Source organism: Tasmannia lanceolata, unplaced genomic scaffold, assembly GCF_043159265.1.
Source record: "Tasmannia lanceolata isolate RefF3 unplaced genomic scaffold, GAP_Taslan_0.1 ptg000013l, whole genome shotgun sequence".
Lineage (NCBI taxonomy): Eukaryota > Viridiplantae > Streptophyta > Magnoliopsida > Canellales > Winteraceae > Tasmannia > Tasmannia lanceolata.
The window spans coordinates 27575138-27583891 of record NW_027518690.1 but is presented as its reverse complement, the minus strand read 5'-3'; positions in this window follow the sequence as shown (position 1 = coordinate 27583891).

Below are 8754 nucleotides of genomic sequence, written 5' to 3'. Positions count from 1 at the left end.
CGAGTCTCCGTCGGTCCTTTTGATCTCCACATGAAGGAGAGCTATACTAAGGAACTCTTGAAATAAAATGCCCTATGGCAATTTATGAGATACCTCTTAATCCAAGGACAAAGCCCCAAATCAAGACGTACCCAAAAATGGTAAGAGTCGCCATCCATGGATAGGCCATGGAACCAATTCAAATGCTCTGTTTGCAACGGATAACCAGAGAAGAAAGGATCCGTACCTGATTACGAGTTGGGAAGGTGTTAGGCACTCTACTCGTCTGAGCGCACTCGGTCTCTTATGCCATTCATTTATTATATTTAAATAATTTTGGGCGAAAATCATGTGAAATGGGAATAATCATCCTCGAGAAACGTCTACCTAAACATGTAAGACCCGGGGACGGGTAAATAAAACAAACAAGTCCTAACTCATCACATCTAATCCTAACTCATCATATCTACAAAAACCTTAAACAAACGCATCCATAGCTACAGCTATGCATGTGATCAAGAGATAATAATAGGAAAGCAATAAAGAGCTATAACTAAGCATGCGAATAACAATAAGAGAAACAATAAAAGAATAAGATCACTACATTGAAACATGTGAAGAGCAATAAGGAAACATTAAAAGAATAAGAACACCACATCTAAACATGTAAAGAGCAGTAAAGAAAACAACTCAACACTATAGCTAAGTGTGTGTAAACATGTGAGGCTGTATAAGAAATAAAGATAACTAGAAGAAAGGAGTAAACACACTAGCATGTTGTAGACACCCCATTTTGACTGTGCCTTAAACCTTCCTTGTTTGAGGAAAATCCACTTACATCAGTAATTTGGGTCTCCAAATTTTACCCTAGGCTAACTCAGGGTCCCATCTAAGCCCTTGCAAATTTTCATTGAAATCCGAGCTAAAATGCCTAATAAGACGAGGCGAGTAAGATGCATAGTGTGAATGAAAAGGGGGTGAATTATCCCGAAGAGGCCCTGGCAGGTCCGAATAAGGCATGATCCGTTCGTGCGCTTATCAAGTTCTCGCGCAAAACCGCGCGCCCATCAACTGGTAGTGCCGTTATCAATCTCCCAAATTTCCTATAATACTCACTTAAACCCTCATTTTTAATTAATCCAGAGTTTTCCCTAAATTTCTAAAGAGAGAAAGAGAGAAAAGGGAGAGAGAAAGTAGCTCTACAAATTAAAACCCTAATTTCACTAATTCTGATCATTTTCTCCAGCAAGGTTTTATGGATTCCGGCCATAATCGGACCGGCCATCAAACAATATCATCTTCACAAACTTGTTCTTTTAACCTCTACATTTGTCATTTTTCTTAGCCTCAAACCCTATTTCTTCCTGCCAACTTCGTCTTCTCCGGTGGAAATCCAGCCGGAATTCAGTGATTTAACCTAGATCCTTAGATTCGGTCTCAATTTCTACTCTTCCAGCAACAATTCTCTTACATAGCCACTAGATCCATTCATCTCCTTCATTATTAGCCCCTTTTCTCACTGAGATTTCGATCAATTTTACGAACAGGTCACAAATCCGCCAATCTCGCTGGAGCTCCGTCATATTCGGCACTATCTTCTTCCTCTCTATCATAGGATCTGAAGATCCTTGAATTTTAAGTAAAAAAAATTAACATTAGTATTTCATTTGGCTTATTAGGTATGTTTTTTTTCTTTTTTCTTTCTTCTTTACAATGTCAATTCAGGTGACGATTTATCATGAGTTATTATATTTTGTGATTGAATGATCTATATAGTTGCTTTGATTGAAAGATACACTCTATTTTTGTGAACGAATAATTTATTTCGATTCTTGATTTGAAAGGTTTACTCTGATTCTTGTCATTGAATGAATTAATTTGTCCATTGCTCTGTTCATATGCTCGAATGATTAACCTTGTTTCTTGGTTGGAAGAACTCATTTAACTTTGTATGATTAAGTTGTTTTGTTTATGGTATTTTAATGATACACTCAGTTTTAGGTTTTGGAAATTAGTGTACATAAGCTTTAAAAGGTGAAAGAAAGTTAGTCATTATTTTCAAAGCATTTTGAATTGTTTGTCATGGTCGGTCAGTAGAAAGTTTTGAATAGTTACAAGGGTATGCTATATAGCTTTGTGATCTGTTATGAAAGAGTTTAGATAATGATGAATGCCCGGTTTATGATAATAAATGATTGCATAAATTCAATTTATTTCTTTCATTTTAAAAGTTTATTTGATTTATTATTATTATTATTATTATTATTATTATTATGTTGGGATTTTCTCCACAATTTTGCAGAAAGCCATTTCCCAGCCCACTTTTGTAGGAGAGAACAACCACCTTAGATGAATTAAATGAAAAGAACAGAATCTGCTATGAAGTGGCTGTTTTTGCCTGCAAAAGTGAGTCACGAAATGGCTTTCCAAAAAATTGCCTAGCAAATCCCATTTCCGTTTTTTTTTTGAGAATTGATCATGGCATGTTTGAAATGATGCAATTAATGCCATGGTTGCATATTACATTGTTCATAATCTTTGTTATGGAGTAAAAAAAGAGAGGAAGAAGATAATCCCTGCTTTGTTTCATTTATGTGACTTATTTTTGGACCAAGCTCACCTACAGTTCACATTTTATAAGGTAAAATAGTTTTTTTTAGTAAGACTATATTCTTGAAATTCCATGTCAATCGTCAAAGGATTTTTCAGTCAATAGAATAGTAGGCTTAATATGGAATCATTTATTTGAAAATTGCTTTGTCAAATTGGTAGATTTCTATTAGTACTCAGTACACCATTCATTTCATATTCCATGAGTTACTGATATCACCATTGTTGTGCATAGTAATGGGATAAACTTATGTCATTTTCCTCATTTAACTAATGTTTGAAGCTTACTTCAATTCCTAAAAACCAGTTTGTGAATGCTAAATGATCTTTGATTTTCTCTTCAATATGACTGTAGCACCATAGATTTGCATTAGTTGAGTTTTTTTTATCTTTGATTTACTTCTAGCTATTTGAGAAAGTCATATGGTTTTGTGGTTGAATTATACATTTAATTTTTATAGGAAATTCTGAAAAAGTTAGAAGTTCTTTTTCTCTTGTGTGAGTTGCTGAATGATATTAGAGTTTTAGGAATGACTTCCATGTTTTCATGTTCTGGTCAGATTGTAATAACATAAGCTAATGTTGTGTTTTGGTATATATCATTTTTGTTTTGAGCTGAAATTTTTTCTAAAAAATATGAATTTCGATAGGCGAGCTTTGTTACTATCGTTGGGGTATGAAACCTGTCTGTGCAGAATTTGTTTTTACACAAGTAATCAGGTTAACAATGATGAAAGTTTACCATTATTATATGATTTTTCGTATTCTCATTAGGTGATAGCATATGAAGGAGTGTTTTAGGATATAAATGATTGGCTATATTTGGAAGGAAATTGTTTGCTATTTTTGCCAAAAAGGGATAACAAGGTGTTGAATTTCAAAGATAATGCCATCATGGTTAATGGTTACCCTATAATCTTCTTTAGGATAAAAGGGTTGTCAAATACATTATAATTGTTGATCTGTCCTATTTTATTATTACTAATTGTTTTGACTCATAAAGGTTTTCAAAAGTCATTTTGGTATAAGAATCGAATTGTATTTTGTGTAACAGAAATAGGATAGTACTTATGTCAATGCTTCCATGAATATAAATAAATAACTTCCAGCTTTGTATTTTGGGGATGAAAAAGAGAGCTCATAAATATTTTGTGATGTAAGTTTATCTCAATAGATGAGTTCAGTTCTATGTTTTTGTGTTATAATGATCATCCTTGAATAAAATTTCATGATTGGATGTCTGCATAGAGGTAGTGTTACTAAGATGAAGAGGTTCATTCCTTACCTTATTTTTTTTTGTTTTGGCATATGTGAAGATATAAAATTTTGTTATGAATGTTTTTCAGAAATTGTAAATATAATTGTCAAGTTTTTAAGTTTATGTTTGTGTGTGATTATGCTTAAATGAAAGTTAGACCTAAGGTTATCCCTAGGAGATTACTTTAGCTTTATCGATAGTACATCTATAGGAGACTTGCCTAGTTTCATGTTAGTCGCACTCCCTCTATTAGTATAGGACCAATTTGATCTTCTAGAAGTTTATCCCTTTTCTTATCATTGCAAGGGCGATGAAGGCGTTAGCCTAAGCCCATCCGTAGGGGATTAGCTAAGTCTAAATAGCATTTCCCCCTCTCATTTAAAAGACTTACCCAGTCTTTTAGATTTGTATACCATTAGATATCAGAATCCTTTCTCATTACAAGAGCGATGAAAGAGTCATCTAGAGTTCTCTTTTAGGAGACAAGCAATATCTCGTGCAGAAAAGTCAAACCCTTTAGGGAGACAGGCTATGTCTCAGTAAAGTAGTTTATCCATAAGAGACTACTCAAGTCTCACAAGTAGTTGTACCCCTTTCTAGTTGAAGACAAACTTGGTCTGATAGTTGCTATATTCTTTTTTTATCGTTGTAAGGGCAATGATAAGGTTACTTGGAGCCTTCCATAGGAGACATTCAATGTCTCACTAGAGTTAGTTGTTTCCCCCATAAGAGACAAGCTTTGTCTCATTTGCCCTAGTTATCTCTTTGTTTTAAGGAGACTCGCTCAGTCTCATCTTTTTTCATTTAGGGAGACTCGCCCAGTCTCATCATTTTCTTTTAGGAGACTCATCCAGTCTCATTCTTTTCTTTTAGGAGACTCGCCCAGTCTCATTCTCTTATCGATTCTTCTCTTTTAGGAGACAGGCTATGTCTCATTGATCCCAATAGCCATTTTCATCTGAGAGACAGGCCTTGTCTCATCTGCACACTCTTTCAGAGAAGAGCAGTGCGAGACTTCCTTTTTTATTTAGTTCTTCTCCCTTTTCTTAGGGTCTAACTCAGTCTTCTTAGGTTTTCACACCTTCTCGGGATTCCATCCATTCTATCATCTATTTGAGACACCGATTTGCTTATTTATGACAACCTTTAGGTTAAAGGGTTCCGTCTTTTCATCTGACACTTCTCCAGGCTATGGATCACAGGAGTGTTCTTCTCCTTCTGATTGTCTCTTTGTTTCCTCTTTGGCTAGAAGGGAGAATCCTTTGAAAACTCAAAAACATTCAGAAATTTCAAAACATCAAAACATCTGAAAAATTCAAATCATCTCAAAAGTCCCGAGTCATTAGGAGTAGTTAGGAGAGTCTGTTTCCAAACTACGTTGGCTTGATCCTCTTCCACGAGGTACGTAGGTAGCTTTGGATATATATCTCAAGTTTAGTCAAACCTTTCAAAATAAACATTTCAAACCTTTCAAAAACACAAAAAATCTTTAAAATCTTTTTAAAAAGATTTTCCTCTAGAGTTAGGATTATGTCCTAGTTGTGTTGGGTGTCTTAGAGTTAGGAGTCTATCCTGGATGTGTTTATTTTAGAGTTAGGAGTCTGTCCTAGCTAGGAGTATGTTACGCCTCTGTCCGGTCAGTTGGCGATCCACATCGCCGACTGATGACTAGACTAGGATGCGCTAGTAATCCCATTGGTTTCCTTAGGAACACAATCTAGTTATACATAGGATGTAGGGCCCACCTGCATTAGACTAGGTTAACTTGCATCTAGTTAGGGCATATAGGGAGTCCTAAAAATTCACAATCCATTTGAATTTAAATAATCGCAAAAGAAGCCATTAACAACAGGTCAAGTCTTCTAGGTCGAGTCTAGGATAATAGTCCTAGACGGGTTAGGCATCATAGTTTAGAATAGGACGAAGAACTACGTTGCCTTGATTCCTGTAAGAGGCGGGGATACGTAGGCTTCTTTGGATGAACATAAGATCATCTAAAGACTTGTATTTAAGCATTAGAGTCTTAGGGTCAGTTATTAGCACTTTACAGCTTATATTTGTATATTGATGACAATTTTTGCATAGGATCATGATAGTGTGTGTTCATTACTTGTTTTACTTAAATGCTTAGCTGTAGCATTTATTTGCTTATTCGTTTTACTTACATGCTTAGTTGTAGCACTTACCTACTTTGATTATCAGTTAGCTATAGCGCTTTATTATTTTATTGCTTATCATATCTGTCATTCACTGCTTTCTAGATGAGAGGTGTTAGGGTTTTATATTATATTAGGCGCTATGTGTTCACCCTAATGTAGATAGGCGCTATGTCTTCGCCCTTAGGTTTTTATTTCATTACTGCTTATCATATCTGTCATTTACTGCTTTCTAGATGGGATGTGTTAGGGTTTTATATTATATTAGGCACTATGTATTTGCCCTAATGTAGATAGGCACTATGTGTTCGCCCTTAGGTTTTTATTTCATTACTGCTTATTATATCTGTCATTTACTGCTTTCTGGATGAGATGTGTTAGGATTTTATATTATATTAGGCACTATGTGTTCGCCCTAATGTAGATAGACGCTATGTGTTCGCCCTAGGTTTTATTTTATTGTTTATTTTGTTTACTGTATTCTTAATTCATTTCACGATTAACTGCTAGTTTTAGATTTCTCATCCTGTGCAGACCTTATACCTTTAGCTACGCATGTGTTTGCCCATCAGAACTTAGACACCAATTAGGCATGACACTCATAACCTAGCTATTCTTAGGTGACATTTCTTTCATTTCTTTTGTGTGTGCTTATTATTTATTTTCGAGATATACATGATTAGATAGACGTCTTCTCGAAGATATATCTTCCCATTTCACATGATTTTCGTCCAAAACTCTTCAAAATCAATAAATAAATGGCATAAGAGACCAGGCGCTTGCACTTGGGCGGATGTGGTGCTCTTCGGACCTTCCAAATTCGTAACCAGTCACGAACCTTTTGTATCTCTGGTTATCCATTGCAACAGAGCATAGTATGGGATCGAGGGACGACTTCCTTGGATGGCGACTCTTCTTTGTTTAAGGTATGTCTCGAATCCAGGCTAGTCCCCGAATCGAGAGCTATCTCATTTTATATCGCCACTCATGCTGTGAGGGGCACTTTTTTTAGAGTTCCTTGGTATAGCTCTCATTCACATGGATGATCTAGAGAGACTTTTGGGGGCTCGTCCCCCGCCTCTCGGATCGGGGTCCACACATGTACCTATGCAATAAACTAAGACAAATAACTTACCACAAACCCCAAAAACTCTAAAATAATAGAATAAAAAAAATGTGCAACAGTATCTCCTGAACTTGGATGACCAGCCATCCAAGCTACCTACGTATCCAAGCCCCTTTTTGGAATCAAGGTTTACCTAGTTCTGTGGCCTATTTTAAGCTACAATACCTATTGTGTCTAGCCCACTAAACTAGACTCGACCTAAAAGACTAGACTGGTTTTTAAAGTTTTGTTGAACACGGTTAATTAGGTTGAAGTGAATTGTGGATTTTAGGACTCCCTATATGCCCTAACTAAATGTCAGTTATCCTTAAACTAATGCAGGTGATCCCTACATCCTATGTGCAACTAGGATGTACCCTAGGAAAAATAATGGGCTAACTAAGTGAATCATATACTAGCCATCAACAGACTATTCGTCAAACTATATAGTCAAACTAACCGCACATGAGCTCCTAAATCTAGGACTCTCCTAACTCTAGGATAAACTCCTAAACTCTAAAACACTCTCTACATCTAGGACACACTTCTAACTCTAGAGGAAGATATTTTTCGAAAACGATTTATTGAAAATGTTTGAAAAGTTTTTCAAAAAATTTATTTAAAAAGTTTGACTGGACTTGGGATAAAGATCCCAAGTTGCCTACGTACCTCATGGGAGATGATCAAGCCAACGTAGTTCGGAAATAGACTTTTCTAGTACGCTCCTAAAAATCTTTGACATTTTCAAATACTTTTGAAGATATTTTAAAATGTTTTTTATTTTTAAAAAGTTTGAATGTTTTTGAGTTTTGAATTTCTGATTTTTTGGATTTTAAAATGATTTCAAGTGTTTTTAGATTTTTAAAAATGTTTCACCCTTTTGGTCAAAGGCCAAAGGGAACATACAAAGAACCACCCTGGGGCAAAACCCTAGGGCTAGAGGGGAAATCCTAAAACAAGTAAACTAGTGTCAAAATGAAATGATTCACAAACAAATAAACTAGTGTCAAAATAAAATGATCTCAAACAAGTAAACTACTGTCCCAACTATGAATAACATGATAAGATCCCTAAACATGTAAACTAATTTTTCAAAAATGAAAGCTATGATCCCAAATAGGTAAGCTTAATAAGACTAAACTAGTCTCTAACAAAGAGGAGTAGCAACAATACTAAAGGAAAAACTCCTAACTACAACACTAAGGAAGGTGGTGCAAATAAGTCAAAATATAACTAGCAAATAAGAGGACAACTAAAAATAAATGAGACAAAGCATGTCTCCTATGGGGGCTCCAAACAACCTTATCATTGCCCTCGCTATAATAGGCAGGATAGATAACTAAGCATATGGTTAGGGACTAAACAAGTCCCATAAATGCAAAGGGAAAAGAGGGAATGCTACACGGACTAAGCAAGTCCCCTAAAGGATGGGGTTGGGTTGACATCTTCATCGCCCTTGCAATGATAAGGTCTAATGAATACGGTTATATACCTAAAAGACTAAGAAAGTCTTCTAAAGAAAAGACGGGAAAATACTACTAAGACTATGCAAGTCCCCTAAAAGGATGGGCTTGGGATGACTCCTAGATACTTATTTATCAATGACGAAGAGCTAGGCTTGGGTTTTCTTCTTAAAAAAATGATTC